Genomic DNA, 19,412 nt, shown 5'->3' on the forward strand with positions numbered 1-19,412 from the left:
ACAAAAATATAAGCTCACACAAGAAGAACATACTGCAAATGGACACAGAGAGCAGACAACTGGTGGTGGGGTGGGGAAGGGAGGAGAAATAAATAAAAAAAAATCTTAAAAAAAAAAGAAATGAAGTCAAAAACACTTGACAATATCAATGAACCTGGAGAACATTATATTGAGTGAAGCAAGCCAAACACAAAAGAATACCGTAAATACAGCATTACTGTGGACTAAATATACTGAATAACATATTGTATGATTCCATTTATATAAAATGTAAATATAAATCAATTTATAGGGGGTAAAAAGCATTTGTGGAAGAATAACCAAAAATGGGAACTGTGAACAGTAGGGGAAGCACAGATGGAGAAGTGATAGATTTATTTTATTATTATTCAAATTAAGAAAATGCTCTAATAAGATTGAGGTGATGAATGCACAACTATGTGATGGTGCCCAATACCACTGATTGTGCGGTGAACTGTAGCTTTGTTGATACATATCGATAAAAATGATTTGTTAAAAAAAAAATGACAAACCACTTAAAAACGGGAAACTATGTAAATAACACTTTCACCAGAGAAGAAACATTCAATTCTTTTCATCACTAGGGAAACACGAATTAAAATCTGCTATGACTTATCATATAGACATAGTAAAATAGCTAAAATCAAGATAATATCAACTGTTAAAGAAGATGTGGAAAACCTGGAGCCCTCATACATTTCCAGTGAGAATGCCACATGGCGCTGCTACTTTGGGAAACCTTTTGTCAGTTTCTTAAAAATATAAACTTACATCATTGCTCCTAGTTCCACTCCGAGATATCTATCCAAGACAACTTTCTGCGCCATGATTCCCACAGCAAGTTCATGGCCGTCAAAACTGGAAAAAAATACAAATGCCTATCACCTGGGGCTTGGACAAGAGAAAGTGGTTCATGCGTAAATAGCTCTGCAGCTCTAACTAGGTAATTTCATTCAACTAACTTTCACAGAATAAACAAGTTATCCGCGTCTGGAAAATGCCAAAGACTGAAGCAGGCCCGGAACCCGCCGCCCACGGGCCCCCGCGAAGGCAGCCCCCAACCTCCCGGCCCCAAGCCGCACAGAGAGGGCAGGAGCGGCGGGGGCGCCGCGCACAACCGTCCAGCGAGCGGGAGCTTCGGCGGCCGCGCGGGCCAGCGCGCCCTCAGCGCAGCGCGGGGACGGCCGCTCCCCGGCTTTTCCGCGCTGCCGGCGGCCCCCGCAGCCCCGCGCCCCGCTGCCCCCACAGGCCCGTGGGCGCTCCCCGCCGGCTCGCCCCGCCGCCGCCAGGTGGGGCCCGCACTCGTACCGGGCTCCGGGCCGCGCGCTCCGCCTGAGGGTTCCGGGCTGGCGCTCGCTGCCCCGTGCGGCGCCTCGGCCTGGCCCGAGCACCGGGACACCGCTAGGACCGGAACAAGTGTGGGTCCCGAAAGGTGCAGCCGCCGCGCCGCGTGCTGGGCGGGGCCTCAGGGGGCGGGCTGAGCGGGCAGGGGCGGGGCTGCGCAGCCAGGGGCGGGGCTGAGCGGTGGGGAAAGCGGCTGCGCGGCCAGGGGCGGGGCTGAGCGGTGGGGAAAGCGGCTGCGCGGCCAGGGGCGGGGCTGAGCGGCCAGGGGCGGGGCTGAGCGGCCAGGGGCGGGGCTGAGCGGTGGGGAAGGCGGCTGCGCGGCCAGCAGCGGGGCTGAGCGCCCGCCACGCCCTTGCCTGGAGCCCCACCCCAGCCGCGGCCCGAGGCGGGCCCGAGCGTACCAAGGGCTCCTGCCGCTCCCCTCCCACTAGACTTCGGGGACCCCTACCTGCGTCCTCCAGGCCTAGCGTCTCCCGCCGGAGACTGTGGCGGCCACGCGGCTACCCCCTGGCCAGTAGTGGGGACGCCTCCAGGAAGAGCTGCCGGCCCCCCCACCCCATCCCCACCCCCCGCGAGAGTTAAGGTTCTTCGGCATCACAGAAGACTGAGGCTCAGGGTGCAGCGCAATAAAGGGCAGCAGGAGGTGCGCTGGGGGTGGGGAGGGGGGGGGAGTCTCATTGTAAACAGATGGTTACTGGCTCCTTTTCAGCTAACAGGGCCTCAGGGGGCGGGCTGAGCGGGCAGGGGCGGGGCTGAGCGGTGGGGAAGGCGGCTGCGCGGCCAGCAGCGGGGCTGAGCGGTGGGGAAAGCGGCTGCGCGGCCAGGGGCGGGGCTGAGCGGTGGGGAAAGCGGCTGCGCGGCCAGGGGCGGGGCTGAGCGGTGGGGAAAGCGGCTGCGCGGCCAGGGGCGGGGCTGAGCGGTGGGGAAGGCGGCTGCGCGGCCAGCAGCGGGGCTGAGCGCCCGCCACGCCCTTGCCTGGAGCCCCACCCCCGCCGCGGCCCCAGGCGGACCCGCTCGTACTCGGGGCTCCTGCCGCTCCGATCTCCCTAGACTTCGGAGACCCCTACCTGCGTCCTCCAGGCGGAGCATCTCCCGCCGGAGACTGTGGCGGCCACGCGGCTACCCCCTGGCCAGTAGTGGGGACGCCTCCGGGAAGAGCTGCCGCCCCCCCCCCCCCCCGGAGAGTTAAGGTTTTTCTGCATCACAGAAGACTGAGGCTCAGGGTGCAGCGCAATAAAGGGCAGCAGGAGGTGCGCTGGGGGCGGGGAGGGGGGGGAGCGGAGCGGGGAGTCTCATTGTAAACAGATGGTTACTGGCTCCTTTTCAGCTAACAGGTCATGATTCTAGGACCCAAGATGATAAAAATAGTTAAAATAGGCAAAATTGTTGTAGTTTCACAAGATACATAGGAATTTTAAAGCGGAAAATCTTAAAGGGAAATTAAAATCTATGAAATGCTATGGTTATAACTGAATCAGCACTTGGAATATTTTAGACCAGTACTTGGGACAAACTGTCAGTAATTGATCTTTTAGGACTTGTGTAATCACTCCAAACACATTATTCCTGTAATGTCAAAAAACTATCATATAAATGGAAACTTTTTTAAAAGTTTTATTTAATTGCCTTTTTTTTTAAAGCTACCTTGATGACAAAAAATGTTACATTAAAAAATATGAGGTTCCTGCAACCCCTGCCCCCACCATACTATGCAAATAAAGACAGACAGAATGAGGATTAATGGTTGGCAGAGGTTGAGGGGAGTGGGGAAGGTGGAGTAACTCCTTTTGGGTCTATGAGATTTCCTTCAGAGTGGATAAAAATGTTCTGAAATTAGATAAGTTTGATGCACAACGTAGTGAATGTACTAAATGCCACAGAATGTACTGTTAAAATTGTTAATTTTATGTTATGTCACTTTCACCTAACAAAAAATATATAGATACTGTGAAGTGGAGGAAAAAGAAACTCTCATAATCATAATGCTCTTTGGTGCTTGAAAGGAACACTTTCTACTATATATCTCACTTGCATAGTTCTGAGTTGTCACCTGCTGATGGTAGGGTTCCATGCCATCCAAAAGGAGAAGGTGTGCCTACATTGGAAAGGAGCCACAAAAATCCTGACTGGTTCCTGTTCAAGGAATAGGTTTCTCTAGTTCTAAAAATGGCTAAAAGCTAGGGTATTAAGTTAAACAAGTATTATCAACACAGACCTACTCAAGAGTGAATTAGGAGGAAAAAGAAATTTTGCAATTGAGCAAGTCTCTTGCTAGTCTTCATTATTAGAACCAATTAAAGCATTTTTCTTTTCTGCTCTAGTACAGAACCTGGTCAGAGGGTTTTTCTCCTAGCTCACTTAAGCTTCCCCTGTTCTGTTAGTGCCTTTGCAGGGTCCTCTCTGACCACATGAACCTTCCCTGCCATTCCATATGTCCCATTTCTCCCCTCCTCCCTCCCGTTCCTCCTCCCCCTCCTCCTCTTCCTCCTCCCTCTTTTCTCTCTTCTGTCAGACTTTTCTAAACCACAAGAGGCAGTGGCCTCATTTCCTTTGTCATAGAACCCTCAAATCCCAAAGAACTGCAGAATCATTCATCAAAGTTTGCAAGTTTTTTCTTTTACTGGTGTAGAGGACATGATCTTTTTTGTTCACTGTTTGCATGGAGTATCTTTTTCAAAGATTTCACTTTCAGGCAGTTTTCATCCCTGGATCAAAGGTGAGTGTCTTGTAGGCAGCACATGGATGGCTCGTGTTTTTCCATCCATTGTGTCAGCCTATTTTTTTTTTTTTTAAGATTTATTTTATTTCTATCCCCTTCCTCCTCCATTGTCTGCTCTCTGCATCCATGTGCATTCTTCTGCATCTGCTTGCATTATCTGGTGGCACTGGGAAATTGTCTCTTTTTTTGTTGCATCCTCTTGCTGTGTCAGCTCTCCGTGTGCAGTGCCACTCCTGGGCGAGCTGTACTTTTTTTTCACATGGGGCGCCTCTCCTAGTGGGGCGCACTCCTTGCACGTGGGGGGGCACCCACCCCTGCATGGCAGGGCACTCCTTGAGTACAGCAGCAGTGCATGTGGGCCAGCTTACCACACAGGCCAGGAGGCCATGGGGATTGAGCCGAGGGCGCTCCATGTGGTAGATGGATTCCCTAGCAGTTGAGCCATGTCTGCTTCCCAGCCTATATCGTTTGATTGGGGAGTTTAATACATTCACATTCAATGATATTACGGTAAATGCATTATTTACTTCTATCACTTTATTCTTTGGTTTTCATATGTCCTGTCTTATTTCTGTCTGTATTTTTGCTCTTTTGTTTATCCTTTCTGCTATTCTTTCTTCTGTAATCTTTTCCAAACCTCTGTCTCCTGTCTTTTTCTGTCAGGTTGTAAGGCTTCCTTTACTATTTCCTGTAAAATGGAATCATTTTTATGAATTCTCTTAATTTCTGTTTTCTTTGCATTTTAAACTCACCTTCATATTTGAAGGCCAATTTTGCTGGATAAAGATTTCTCAGCTGGCAGTTTTTCTCTTTTAGTATCCTAATTATATCATGCCATTGTCTTCTCTTCTCCAAGTTCTGATGAGAAATCCACAATAAATCTTTCTGGGCATCCATTGTATATGATAGTTTGCTTCTCCATTGCTGCTGTCAGAATTTTCTCTTTATCTTTGACATTTGACAGTTGGAGTAGTCCTATTAGACCTACTATGAATATGAATAGACCTATTGGAGTAGGTCTATTCACATTTATTCTGATTGGGGTACACTGTGCTTCCTGGACATGCAAGGTCATTACGTTCATGAGGGTTGGGAAATTTTCAGCTCGTATTACCTCAGATACTCTTTCTGCCCCTTTTCCCTTCTCTTCCCCTTCTGGAACTGACATGACATGCATGTGTTGTGTTTTCTATTATCACTCAACTCCCTGAGCCCTCGCTCAATTTTTCACATTCTTTTCTCTTTCTGTTCTCTTCTCTCTTCCATTTCTGCTGTTCTGTCTTCTGCATCACTTTTTGTTTCTTCTGTCCATTCAAACTTGCTGTTGTATGCCTTTAATGTTTTTTGTTGTTTTTTGTTTGTTTGTTTGTTTCCTATTTAGGAGGTCCTGGCAATTCAACCCAGGACCTTGTGCAGTGTAAGCAGGTACCCAACACTTGAGCTACATCTGCTCCACAGTGAGAGTTCATTTTTTCATTTGTTTGTTTTTAGAAGGTGCCAGGGATCAAACCTGGGACCTTGTACATGGGAAGTAGATCCTCAACCACTTGAGCTACAACTGCTCTCCTCTAATTTGTTTTTTATCCCACTATTGTGCCTTTCATTCCCATGAGTTCTGTTACTTTTCTATTCAGATTTTCAAATTCTTCTTTGTGTTTACTTGGTGTCTTCTTGATATCTTTTATCTTTTTATCCATATCATCTTTCAATTCATTAATTTGATTTTGGAAGTTTGTGTGCATCTCCTTGGTTAGTTGTCTGAAATCCCGCGTCTCTTCTGGAGACTTTGATATATTCCTTTTCTTAGGTCATTTCTTCTCTTTTCTCAGAGTGACTTGTTACTTTTGCTGATGTCTAGGCATCTGATTTGGATGGTGAGTTTACTCAGATGCTCACTTTCCTTTCATAGGGATTTAGTGGCAGGAGGCTGTGTGTTACTGGTGTCCTTGATTCTTGGTTCAACTTGTTCTGGGTCTTTAGGATTGTCCCTGTTAGTTGCTCAGATCTGGGCCCTGAGCAGAGTAATGTGTTGCAGACCTGCTTCCTAGGGCCTTGGGGAGGGAGACTGTAAAGACCAGAAAATGCCTCTCTTGCTTATTTATGTCTGTGTTCCCCACATGCTTTTCCTTGGTCCACCAGCAGATGGCACTCTTTGTCATCCCTTCAGTTCAAAGCCTGGTCAGAGTGTGTTTGCATCCACCAGACCAGATCACTGTGATAGAGGATCTTGCCTGGAGGCTAAGAGCCTCCTAATTCAGTCAGTCCTGGTCAATAGAGAGCGCAATTGAGAGGATCAGATCTCCTTAGTTCTGGATCTCTTTAGTCCCCTGCTGGCTCCCACACAAACAATAGCAGGGCCCCACCCAGCCTGCAGGAACTCAAGGGCACAGCAGAACAAAGTTGTGGGTCAAAAGTAGCCAGCCTTAGGCTGTGTTGTTCTCTCCTCACTTCTGGGAGGTGGGTCCCCCTTTGTAGCCAGTGGCCCTGAGGCCTGAGAATTCAAAGCGTCTATATGGTGGGGGTGGGTACTGGCAGCTGCAGCATGTACTCATAGTTTTGCTACCATGGTTCTTTTCCATTGCCCCTCTCTCTGCTGGGTGGTGTCCAGCCTTCCCCTGGGGTCCTGAACCCTAAAGGATTTTTTTCCAGTCCTTTTCTGCCTGTCCTCTAGCTATTTTTCTGGAAGAGAAGAGAGTCCTCTGTCTTGCTAGTCTGCCATCTTCCAGGAAGAATCATTATAAAGTAATGAAGGCCATTTGAGTTCACAAGATTTTAATAAAGATAATAATAATGCATATGTATTTGGACTATTTCTACCCCCATCTTTCCATAATGGTTTTTTAGAATAGGAACCAAATACATATTTATAGAAATAATTAAGAAATTCTCTTGAAACTAAAGCGCTAGGAAGTTAAAGCCATAAAGAAGGCAAAAGTAAACATTCTCACACAGAGAGTTAATACAATACTGTATTAAATTTGACTGAATTTCTTAGTGTTCAGGGCAAAGCAAGAATTGTGGACATTTGAAATACTGATTTCTAAAGTGATTAATGATTTTTTGAATTGCTTTATGTGTCCAATTGGAAAGATGAGTGGTCAGAGGTTATAATTGGTATTTGGGATTGCATAATGTCCCCCACAAAAGGTATGGTCTGTGAATGTGAACACTTTTGTAAATAGGACCTTTGAATATATGGGCCATCATCCAGTGTGGCTGAAGTCCTTATAAGCAAAGGAAATTGGATGTGGAAAGGAAGTTGTGGGAGCAGCCAAAAGCTGGAAGTCAACAGAACGCAGAAGAGAAAGGAGAAGATGCAGCCATATGCATCAGCACATGACAGAAAAGCCAAGGAGCACCAAGATTGCTGGTGAGATGTAAGTACTGACTCTGGGAGGAAGCAAGCCTTCTAGCCTCTGAAACCTTGAGTCTGTAAATCCCTGTTGGTAAGCCAACCCATTATATGAATCCATTACAGCAGCAAGGAAATTAATGCAGGAGTCATGGAGGAAACAGAGTACACAGTTCTGACCCTCAGCCCCTCCCATCAGGGCAGCCCTGCTTTTATCATTTTTTGTTAAATAATTTCTCAGGCCAAAACACGATTACATATTTGTTTTTCACAGAGAAGAAAGCATACCATGCGGTCACCCCTCGGGCTGAAGTGTGGTTTGCTGGCCTGGCGGGGGAGTGGCCGCGGCAGGCCAAGCCGCTGCCCCCATAATAGGGTGGCTGGTCGGACTCACCGCCACCCCTGAAGGGAGCTCGGCATGGGCACAGAGTGCCCTCGGGTCTCCCCTTCCCGGCAGCCATGCTTCCACGGCCGCCCCTCCTCCCGGATGGCGCCACACGATGCCTGTGGGGCAGCACCCTTCTTCTTTCTCCCTGCGCAGGCGCAGGGCAGAAAATTCCAGTCTGCCCTTTTCCCCTCCCCCGACAGCAGCAACAGCCAGGTGTGGGCGGAGAAATCCAGTCTACCCTTTTCCCCTCCCCCGACAGCAGCAACAGCCAGGTGTGGGCAGAAAAATCCAGTCTGCCCTTTTCCCTCCCCCCCCCCCCCCCCCCCCCCCCCCCCGACAGCAGCAACAGCCAGGCGTGGGCGGAAAAATCCAGTCTGCCCTCCACCCCAGCAACAGCAGCCACCAATCCCTAAACCCTGCCCCTTCCCCCAGCAACAGCGACAGCCAATCCCTAACCACCACCCCTCCCCCGTCCAGTACCGCCCACTGACCTTTCGCTGGCAACCAATCAGAACAGGGCGTGGCTTCGACCAATCAGCCTTCCCCAGCCCCTATAAAACTGTTGCCTCTCCCTCAGTAAAGTGGACTTGCCTGTTTACCTTGTCTCCGTGGTAGTTCTTCTGCCGTGCGCCCTCCAGTCCTGAGGGCCCCCGACAAGGGCCTGGCCTCCCTTGTCCCCAGTTCGTCGCCTGCTTCTCCGGGCGACCCCTTCGTCGCCTGCTTCTCCGGGCAACCCCTTCGTCGCCGGCTTCGCCGGGCGACCCCGTCGGCCGAGCCGCGCAACCCCTTGTGAGACCGATCCCTCGTCCCAGGTGGGACCGACCCCTCGTCCCAGGTGGGACCGACCCCTCGTCCCAGGTGGGACCGACCCCTCCTCCCAAGCGGGACCGACCCCTCGTCCAGAGCTGGACCGACCCCTCGTCCGCAGCCAGACCCCACCTCTACCGACCAAGCAAGCCATCGCAATACCATTCTTAAGAAAAAGTTTTCCTGATACAAGAATGCTGAAATTGGTAGCTTTTACAGGGGTAATTAAATAACATATAGGGAGACGGACTTTGGCCCAGTGGTTAGGGCGTCCGTCTACCATATGGGAGGTCCGCGGTTCAAACCCCGGGCCTCCTTGACCTGTGTGGAGCTGGCCCACGTGCAGTGCTGATGCGCGCAAGGAGTGCCGTGCCACGCAAGGGTGTCCCCCACGTGGGGGAGCCCCACGCGCAAGGAGTGCACCCGTGAGGAAAAGCCGCCCAGCGTGAAAAGAAAGAGCAGCCTGCCCAGGAATGGCGCCGCCCACACTTCCGTGCCGCTGATGACAACAGAAGCGGACAAAGAAACAAGACGCAGCAAATAGACACCAAGAACAGACAACCAGGGGAGGGGGAGAAATTAAATAAATAAATAAAATCTTTAAAAAAAATAAATAAATAAATAACATATAACTGTTATTAGAGACAATGAGAAAAAAGAACAATAATAAAGATAATTTTTTTTTAGCAAATAAGAACCCTTTCTTGGTAAATAAAAAACAAAAGTATAATTATAAAGTATCACTTGAAAAAGACATTTTGGCAGGAGGTTAAGCTGTGGTGCAGGTATGTAACATTTTAGTGGTCAGTGGAAAATGAAGAAGCCAACATATATGATTTATGTCAGGGATTCTGAACCTTTCAATTATTGAATTCATTACAGTCTCCCAACAGAAAGTGTCGATCTTTATTGTACTTGAAAATCGTGTAGGAAACATATTTAAAATACTATTTTCTAAACCTTATACCCAGATATTTTTATTTAGTGTGGAGAACCAGAAATCTGCATTTTATGAAAATATATCACTTTTCTTGATTAGGTACATTAACATAATGAAAAATATCTATCTAGAATAATCTCACAATCACTTCTGTCCCTTCAGCCTAGTTTACTCTGCCACTCTTACAAATTATTATTATTATGAATTTCTTAACTCTATCCAGAAAGTTTTTCCTAATGTAACAATTCATTTTAAACAGCCCTTTTCTCCTACTATTATATGTATTGGATGTTTGAATTGTACCACACTGATTGCCTTCCTTTTCCTATATGAATATATTGTCATTTCCTTTTCCTGTGTTTTCCTTGGGGTTAAAATGCAACATCCTGAATATATAAAATCATATTTCATTTGATACCACCTTAACTTTCATGACATGTACATATACTTTACCTATACCTCTACAAACAGAGAGGGAGATTTCATAACAATAGAAGGATCAACCTAAGGGAAAGATATGACACCTGTAAATATATGCTCATTTAACACCTAAGATTCAATTTAATACCTAAAGTAAAAAATAAAAAAAATAAAAAATTCACACCTATCTGAGAGATATCCCTGTCAAGGAGGAGGGGGAAAGCTTGCTGTCGATTGATCTGCCAAACTCAGGTCCTTACACTATGCTCCAATATTCAGAGCACTTATCCTGACTGTTTTAATCATATGTTTACAAAGTCTGGCTCACCAAGAGCGTGTTCTCCCCCTGAATGTAAAGCATATACTAGTTGATTTCCAATGATTGTTTTGGAGTGTATGAGCAAATGAATGAATGAATGGATGGATGGATGGCTCACCAGGCAGAGGTGAAGAAGTAGGAGAGTAGAGCATATTGTTGGAAATTTAAGTTTTCCCAAATGCTTTCAGTAACATTTACCAAACTAAATGCCTTCAGATGTTAGTAGCTATTGAGTGAAAAACAGGAGTTCAGTACTCAAACTTTATCTTCTCTGTTCCTTATTTAGATATCCCCAATGCCCATTACTGTGTTTATTTTTTAAAATATACTTTTAAATTTAAAATAAAAATTTACTTAGACTACATAAATGTTACAACAAATATAGAGAGGATTCCAATATGTACCACTCCCAACCCTTTCCACATTTTCCCACATTAACAACATCCTCCATTGGTGTGATATGTTTGTTAAAATTGATCAACACATTTTGGAGCATTGCCACTAATGTGTATTATAGTTTACGTTGTAGTTTACACTCTCTGCCCATCACTGTGTTTAAGTCCATTTCCCCATGTTCACAAACTTATTAGACCAGAATTTTATTCATATCTGGAAGAAGTGCTCCTTGGAACACTGTTTAGAATATGCTGACCTTTAGTGTAAGATAATTCTGTTGGGTGGTTCACAGATGAGTCATAGATGTGGATCGTGGCCAGTTTGGAGATTTCTGCTCTAAAATGCTGGAAGGATTTGAATTTTATTATGCAAACTATATAAATAATTGAATGGTTTTAGGTAAGAAATATTTTGAATTTTATACATGTCATAGCCACAGTGTAGAAGATAAATTTGAAGGAGGCTGGACCAGAAGCAGAAAAAATATTTGGAAGCTTGTGACAATAATCCAACCTATCAGTGATGAAATACTGGACTAAGGCTACAGTGAGAAATGGGAAGGTGGTATGGAATTGAGAAGATATATTTAGGAAGTAGTATTGACACATCTTCAGACTAATTGTATGTAAGAATGATAGAGTGGGAAATATAAAGGAAATTGTCCAGTTTCTGGCTTAGAGAATTGGGCAGAGGGTGGTGACATTCATACTGAAAAAGAAAATGGTGTAGAACTGTGGGGTAACAGCCTTAGTTTGAGGGATCTATGAAAGACAAGTGAGAAATTCACATGTGGGACTCAGGAACAAGATCTGGGCTAGATATGAAAAGTTAAGCATCCTTGGCATCCTGCTTGAAACAATAGGTTTGGATGTGGTCACTTAAATAGACTATGGTGAATGAGAAGGAAAGTGAGAAGAAGATTGAATCTTGTGGAACATCAACATGTAAACAGTTAACAGAGGAAGAGGACACTGGGATGTATGAAAGAAAATTAGCATGGAGCCCCAAAAGGGAAATATGGTGAAGCCAAGATAGCAGAAGGGGAAGAACATAATCAAATGTGTAAAACTGCTGAAAATCAGGAAGGAAAGTACAAGAATGATAAAAAAAAAAGTGGACTTTGCATGTGAGAATTTGAATGTAATTGGAATACCCATAGGAGAGTTGTTCCACTGGAACAACTGGTTGGATAGGATTCAGCAAGTTCAAAAACAGAGGGCTGAAATAGAGATGAACAGGTCTGGAGAGGTACTGCATGGGACTGTTTCTAAGGAGCTTAGCTCTGAAAGGAGAGCCAGAGGAGGCTGTATTGGGGTCTTCAGGGAAGCTGTCCTGATGTCACTAGGGAAGACTGTCATTGGCCTGTTATGGGGGAGACAAGCAAGGCTCTATATAACAGGTCTCTCTAGCTTTGCTAGAAAGTGCTAATTGTCCTGTGCATTAATGAAAGGGATGTGGCTGATGTCAGGCAAAGGAGACCAGCCCCTGTGCTCTGGCCTCTCTGAGCCCCACCTGGACCTACAGCAAGCCCAGAGGATCAAGCAGTGCCCTGACATCACCCCTCCCCTGCACAGGAGCATGTCAGGGCACAGTGGTGGGCGTCATGCCAATAGAGGGCGCCTGTACCCACAACCTGGTGGGTTTATTCTCCTAAGTGTTTCTTTCTGCCCTTGGGAAGCAGGATCCTGTCGCAGGCATCACAGGAAACCTCCTCCCCATGGGTTCCCCTTTCCTCAAGGCAAGCATGGGCACTGGACTTCTGCAGTGTCTCACCAAATTTACCTGCATGACAGTCATAGGATCTTGGGAGAAATCTCTTGGGACTGGCACTGTCTGAAAATTTAACGGATTTTCTGTGGAGACATTGGTCCCCCTCTAATACAAGTCTTCCTGGATGGGGGTCTCTCCTGGAGGTGACTGATGACTGAGTTTCCTTCCCCATGTGGCCCTGCCCTCTCAGCACTTGCTTCCCCAGGCTGCTGTCAGAAGGGAGCCTCCACAGTGGGAGTGTCCTTACAGCTGAATTGGCCACCTCTTATTTTATTAAAGCCCATGAGAAGTACAAGTGCTGGAGGGACATGGAAGAAAAGGAACCCTCATTCACTGCTGGTAGCAATGCAAAGTGGTGTAGCCACCATGGATGACAGATGGATGGCTCCTCTGAAAGCAAAATATAGAATTATCATATGATCCAGCAACTGGACTACTAGGTATATACCCCAAAGGACTGAAAGCAGCATCTCAAAAAGATATTTGGACACCAATGTTCATAGCAGCACTATTCACAATTGCCAAATGATGGAAGCAACATGTTTCCCTCAATAGATGAATGGAGAAATAAAATGTATAACAGTACAGACATACAATGGAATATTATTCAGCTGTACAAAGGAATGAATTCATGATATACATGACAATATGGATGAACTTGGAAGACATCCTGTTAAGTGAAATAAACCAGACACAAAGGACAATTATTGTAGTGTCACTTTTTTGAAAAATATACAATAAATAATCTCATAGCATCAGAATGTATTCATTCCTGCGGTGTGCATATGGAATGATAAGTAAAGGCTTAAAATTGACAGCATTCCTATTTGGAATGATGGAAACATTTTGGCAGGTTATGGTGCTCCATCAAGGTGACAGACCCTCATTAAGAAAAAGACCTCCTACCAAATTCATCTAATTTCTGGTACTATAACTAAAATACAGGATGTTGAACTATGGACCCGCATGTCTCAACTAAGAAAGGCCCAGCAAGAGTCCTGGAATTTTTCTTATTCTGGAAACTTGAAGAAACTCAAACTAGTTGCCGCGGTGTGTTTTGTATTTCTTTATCTTGCAGTAATGTAAGAGACAAGATGACAAGAATATTTCTGTTTGTTCAACTGTCTATTTACCTCTCTAGCAGATGGACCAGTGCCCAACTCATTTTATGGTGCGGAGATTTGAGTACTTAATATCATCTCTTTTCCCCAGTGCAATTCAGATCTTAAAGGAAGACAAAATGACAGTTCAGCAAATACCTGAATTTTTTCATTTGCCAACTTTTGGAGGAAATTGTTTAGTTGTATGCAAAGAGGTCCCTAACACTGTACCCCATCAACAAAGCAGATGTGACCTTATCATGCATTACGTAGCCCTAACTGAGCAGCTTCTTTCTCTTAATATGAATTTGTGATGCATCCATGCCCTTCTGTGGCAGGATAACACTTTCCTTTTTACTGCTGAGTAACTATATTGGCATAGTTGTACCACAGTTTGGTTATCCATTCACTTAGTGAAGGACATCTTGGTTTCTCCTAGCTTGTGGCTTTGTAACTAAAAATTGTTATAAATATATCAGTGCTGGTTTTTCTTATGTTGACATTAGTTGTCAACAAATGGGTACATGCCTAGGAGTGTGATTAATGAGTCACATGCTGAGATGTGTTTACCTAAGTAAGCCATGCTAAAATGTCTTCCAAAGGGGCTGTGCCATTTGCATTCCCTCCAGCAAGGAAGGAGAGTTCCTGTTGTCCCACATCATCGCTAGCAGTTGGATTGTCTGTTCTTTGGATGTTAGCCATTCCAGTGGGTGGGTAGTGTCTCTCATTTTTGTTTTAAGTTACTTTTCAATAATGACAAATGATGTTAAGTGTCTTTATGTGTGCTTATTTGCCAATTATATACCTAATTTGGTGAGGGGTCTGTTCAGTCATTTTCCAATTTCTTAGTTGTGTGGTTTGTTTTCTTTTTATTGAGCTCTATAGGCCTTTTGTATATTTTGGTACAAAATATATGTGTCTTACAAAACTTTCTCCCAGTGCAGGATTGAGGTCTTTTCATTCAATCAACAGTGTCTTCCACATAGTAGAACTTTTAATTTTTCAAATAAAGTCCCATTACCATTTTTTTCTTTTTGTGACTCTTTCTTTAGATGTTGCATTTAAAAACTCATCAGCAAACACAAGGTCATTTTTCTGTTGGAACCACACTTTTTTTTTTTTTTATCATTTTGCTTCTTAGACATTAACATATAAACTACTTTAGATGAATCTATGTGTAAGGTGTAAAGTTTATGTCTTTCTTTATTTTCGATATGGCCATCCAGTTGTTCCATTTCCATATTTTGAAAGGATTATGTTCACTTGAGTATATTTTAATGGGTCTACATATGGGCTCTATTTTTCCCCCATTTTTCTGTGTACCAAAGTCAAACTCTATTAATTATTGTAGATTTATAATAAGAATTGGAACCAGGCAGTATGGACTGCTCAGTTTTGTTTTCTTAAGCATTTTGCATGCTCTTCTGGGAGCAGAAAAAGTTCAAAAATATACACAAAATATTTTTCTATGATTTTGTGTAAGATCTTAAAAATATTGACTCTACCCACCATGAAACAGGAATAATTCTCCATTTATTTAACTTTTTACTACTTGCAAGTTTTTATAGGTTATGAGAGAAAAATACGTACTTATTTTCTTAGGTTTGAGCAAAGGAATTTATTATGTGGTTTTACAAGTATAAATGCATTTGTTTGTTTTTTATTTCATTGTTCACTGCAGAGAAAGAGAAATCTATTGATTTTTGTATACTTACCTAGTACTTTGCTTCTTGTTATCTCCATGCAGTCTAATCAAGGCACTGGATGGTTAGCTCCATTTCCTTTGAACTTCCAAATTTATAGCAAATTTATAAAAATTTAATTTCTGTGATTCTGTTGATAGCCTGAAGGGGGCACTTGTACACAGCTGAACAGTGAGCTCAAACAGTTCCTCTCCTGCACCCTGGCTGCCAGGAGAGGTGCCAGAGGATCTTTTTTTTAAAAATTATCTTATTTTAAAGTTAAGAGACCACACAAAACATTACATTAAAAAACATGAGGTTCCCATATACCCCACTCCCCAACCCCATCCATTTTTAACTATTTTTTGAAGATACTTAGATCATAAAAAAGTTACATAAAAAAATATGAGGTTCCCCTATGCCCACATCTCCCCTCACCCCACTCCTCCCACCTCAACAACCTCTTTCATCACTGTGGCACAGTCACTGCATTTGGTGAATACAGTTTGGAGCACTGCTGCACCATGTGGATAATGGTTTACACTGTAGTTTACACCCTCCCCAGTCCATTCAGTGGGTTATGGCAGGACATACCATGTCCAGCATCTGTCCCTGCAATACCATTTAGGACAACTGAGCCATCATTTTGACCCAACTGAACCTCAGACCCAGTGGAGAAGGCCTCCCTGTGGGCCCTGAGGCCTGGTGCCCTGTCCCATGTGGACAAATACTTCATTCTGCAGGACAGTCCTGGGAAGCTCTGGTGGCCATGGAAAAACTCTTGCCCTGTCTGTAGTGAGTCAAAAGCTTCATTCATAAGTTTTCATTCATGTTAATTCCTAAAATGGCTTCCCAGATCCCCCTCATTGAATGTGTCTCATCAATGGTTTGGAGTTTTCAGGTAACAAAACTTGCACTTCCTTGGTTAAATTTCTTCCTAAGTATATTATTCTTTCTGATGCTCTTGTAAAAGAAATTGCTTTATTAACTTTCTTTTCAGATTGTTTGCTTCAATGTTATAGAAATACAACAGGCTTTTGTGCAACTTTCTGGCATTATTAGCTGTAACAGTATTTTGTGAATACTAGAGGAATTTTTATATATCAATCCTGTCCTTTCTAAATAGAGACACTTTTGTTCTTCCTTTCCAGTTTGGAGGCCTTTACCTCCTGGAACTTTTTCTTGCCTAATTACTCTGGCTAGGACATCCTGGACAGTGAGGAATAGCAGTGGCAAAAGCAGCACCATGGATTGGGCCTTGATGTTATTGGCAGAACTCACAGTCTTTCACCATCGAGAATGATGCTAATTACATAGTCCTCATTTTGCTGCCTTGTTTCTTTGTATATCATTATGAAAAGGTATAGGGTTGTGTCGAATGATTTATCTGCAGCAAATGGCATGTCCACAGTATTCCTTTTTTCCCCTTTCCTTCCCCCTCCCCCAGCCCTGCTGTTTTTGCTGTGTCCCTTTGCTGTGTGATCTACTGTATTTATTTCTTTTTGTCTTCTCTTCTCTTTTTTCTCCTCTAGGATTCCCATCCTGGGGACCCCTGCTGTGGAGAGAGGCTCCCTGTCACTTGCGCCACCTAAATTCCTGGTTTCTGTTATGTCTCACCCTGACTCTCCCCTTGTTTCTCTTTCGTTGTGTGATCATCTTGCTTCATGTCTCCCTTGCATAGGAATTGCCTTGCTGCTTGGGGACTTGATTCATCAGACAGGCACTCAGCTCAGTGCAAGGTCACTTGGCTCACTGCATGGACACTGGCTCACACACAGGCATGCTTTTTTTTTTTTATGTGGAGGCCCCTGGGATGGAACCCAGGTCTTCCCATATGGTAGGTTGAAGCTTAATAACTTGAGCCACATCCACTTCCCCACAGTATTCATTTCTTGATGAATTAATGTTGCTTTGTTACTTTGCATCTTAATTCCATTTTATTTTTTTAAATATTTTATTAGAGAAGTTTAAGGTTTTCAGAAAAATCATGCTTAAATTACAGAGTTCCATATAACCCTCTCACAGACAGTTTTCTCTATTATTAATTCTTTGCTTTAATGCTGTATTTTTGTTATAACTGATGAAACAATATTACTAGAATTATCCTGTTATGTGTAGTCTGTAGTTTGCTTTAGGGCTCTGTTTGTGTTGTACAGTTCTATGTTTGAAATTTTTATTATGGTAAGATATATATAACCTAAAATTTCCCATTTATTTTTTTGAAATATACAATTCAGTGATGTTAATTTGCATACACAGTATTGTCACTGTCATCCACTACCAGATTTTTCTATCACCCCATAGAAACTGCTCCCATTAGACCAGGACACCCATTCCCTGCACCCCTTGTCAAATGCCAGTTCACAGGAGCACTGATGCTCATGAAAGGAGGCCCAGCTGGAGCCTTGACGGTGCCCTAAGTGTCTGCCCTGGGTCCACCCAACCAGGTCAACATTCGGAGGTCAGGGGCCTGGATCCAGGAGGAGGCAGCCTAAGAACTCCTCACTCCAGAGTGAGCTGAGGGTGTGCAGTCCTGCCCACACAGCCCACATGCCAGCGATCAGGCTTCCCCAGTCCTGTCCCTCCACGTGGGAAGTCTCGGTCATTGTACACTTCCCCCACGTAGTGCTGATGGGCTCCAGAGTCCACCATGAAGACTGCAGGTTCCTAAGCAGTGGTGAAAAGAAACCTCAAAAAAATTAAAAAAAAAATAAATAAATAAAAAAATAAAAATAAAAAAATAAAAAAAAAAAGAAACCTTAGCATGAGAAGCAGATTCCCTCTTTCTCCAAACAGAAAGAAGGCACTGCCATGCTTCAGGACATGGCCCTTGAACATGGGGTTTTTGAGACACCCACTGTTCAGAGGTGGTTGTGGTGCCTGGTGAATGCCCCTCACCCCTCACTCCTCACCCCTCACCCCGGGGGTTCTGATGGGCTGTCTTGGTCCTCGCCCAGTTCGACGGTAGTGAAATGCACATCGCTCTGCTGCAGGGGGACTCATGTGTGTCCTTCAGCACCAGAGAAGGATGGATGGCCCTTGAACTTGCCACACATTAAAAAACTGATGACCCTCAGACTTGATTGAAGGAGGAAAGAATGAGTCTGTGTCTCACTTTAATTAACACAGGAAATGAAGAACCAAGCGGCACCTCCAGGCTGTCCTAGAAACAGAAATTTAAGGTAATATTCTCGTCAAGAACTTGCTATTTTAAAAACTCATCATGTCCCTACCCACGTGGTTTGTATTTCTTTTGACTTTTATACAGAAATCAGTTGCCCTCCCACTTCTCCCCCAAATCCTCCATCCCCACTAGTTCCTGTGTCTTCTCTCCTAAATCCAGGAAGCAGTGTCCTTGGAACTTGTAGGTCCTGAGCTTATCAATAGGTCCGTGCTGGGCCTGCTCCCTCACTGGAAGAGGGTCTCCCTCTCATCTCTCCAGGGAGGGCTTGGTTTAGAGGGGGCCACACCCCCTCAGTCTCAAGCTCTTGAGCAGCTGCTGGAGCTGCCTCTGAAATGTGAGGTACCTTCAACCCAGAAGCTGCACCTGCAGCTGGAGCTGGTGACAGCGATGGTGCTGCAGGGAAGTCCAGCTCCAGGTCTAGCTGTAGGTCTGGCTCTGGACCTGCTGCTGGAGCTGGAAGAGGAGAAACATTCACCCCACAATGGCCATCCCTCTGCTTTTCAAAGCACAGAACACCCCATGGCCTTGAGCAGCCCAAACACCCCCAGGAACCACCCCAGGCTGCAGCCCCTGGAGGCGTGGTCTGGGCTTCCTCTTCCTTAGCTTCTGGACAACAGCAGCTTCTGAGGATCTTCCTGGGTCCTGCCCCCCAGTCTCCCCATCACCTGCCCAGCTCCCTCGTGCTGTGTTATTCTGACAACCATGTGTGGGTGTCCCTGCCCACTGATGATAATCTCCCAATAGGTGGGGAGAAAGCCTTGCTCAGCCCTAATGCAGCTGAGTTCCCCTGCCTGGATTGGTGAGTGGGCCGCTCACCACACCTCCCTTTTGGGACCATGATTTTGGGCTGGAGAGGACTGGGTGCGCAAACAGAGCTGGGAATGGGCTGTGGGGGGATGGGCTCTCAAGAGCTGGCCCTGAGACCCCTTTCTCCCCTTCTCCCCAGGGTGCCAGGGCCACACCCAGAGCT

At 45.1% G+C, this 19,412-nt stretch overlaps 1 long non-coding RNA gene across 2 annotated transcripts in view; it reads left to right on the forward strand.

Annotated features, from left to right (window-relative positions):
* Window positions 1-2,372: 2,372 nt before the first annotated feature.
* Window positions 2,373-19,412, forward strand: part of LOC131274110 (uncharacterized) — a 50,250-nt gene continuing 33,210 nt past the window's right edge. Inside the window, exons 1-2 of one of the 2 annotated variants that reach the window (XR_011646219.1) lie at window positions 2,373-2,615; window positions 7,267-7,461. This is a non-coding gene — a long non-coding RNA (uncharacterized lncRNA). The remainder of the gene's footprint in view (window positions 2,616-7,266; window positions 7,462-19,412) is intronic. The other variant, XR_009181316.2, reaches the window with a different exon arrangement.

The sequence above is a fragment of the Dasypus novemcinctus genome, chromosome 17 (assembly GCF_030445035.2).
Source record: "Dasypus novemcinctus isolate mDasNov1 chromosome 17, mDasNov1.1.hap2, whole genome shotgun sequence".
NCBI classification, from domain to species: domain Eukaryota; kingdom Metazoa; phylum Chordata; class Mammalia; order Cingulata; family Dasypodidae; genus Dasypus; species Dasypus novemcinctus.